The sequence below is a fragment of the Anneissia japonica genome, unplaced genomic scaffold (genome assembly GCF_011630105.1).
Source record: "Anneissia japonica isolate Jap-2015-1 unplaced genomic scaffold, ASM1163010v1 scaffold128_len593404_cov183, whole genome shotgun sequence".
NCBI classification, from domain to species: domain Eukaryota; kingdom Metazoa; phylum Echinodermata; class Crinoidea; order Comatulida; family Comatulidae; genus Anneissia; species Anneissia japonica.
The window spans coordinates 423519-424012 of NW_022713787.1; positions in this window are offsets into that span (position 1 = coordinate 423519).

Genomic DNA, 494 nt, shown 5'->3' on the forward strand with positions numbered 1-494 from the left:
AGGCAAAGTATTCCGACAGTTTATGTGCAGTGTTAAGAGGAGGCTCAACGGAATGGTTCCCAGTACAGGCGGGCGTAGAACAAGGATGTGTGATGTCGGGATTTCTATTCTGCTTGTAGTAGACTGGTGATGAGAGAAATCACCGACAATCACAACACTGCAATAAGGTGGCGCATGGTGTCCGTACAAGAAGATTTTTGCGGATGATGTCGCTCCCTTGTCACCCAGTCTATCACAGATGCAGGGGATACAGCTTATGTACGACAGCCAGGAGAATGGGATTAAAAATAAATGACAAGAAAACCAAGGTCCTAAGGATAAACAACAAGAAAAGAGAAGCGGTGAATATTGAAGGAAAATATGTGGAAAAGTTTAAATAGCTTGGTGCAAATGTAAGCAGAGAAGATGGTAGAAGAAAAGACATGAGCAGCTAAATCGACATGTACGACAGCCAGGAGAATGGGATTAAAAATAAATGACAAGAAAACCAAGGT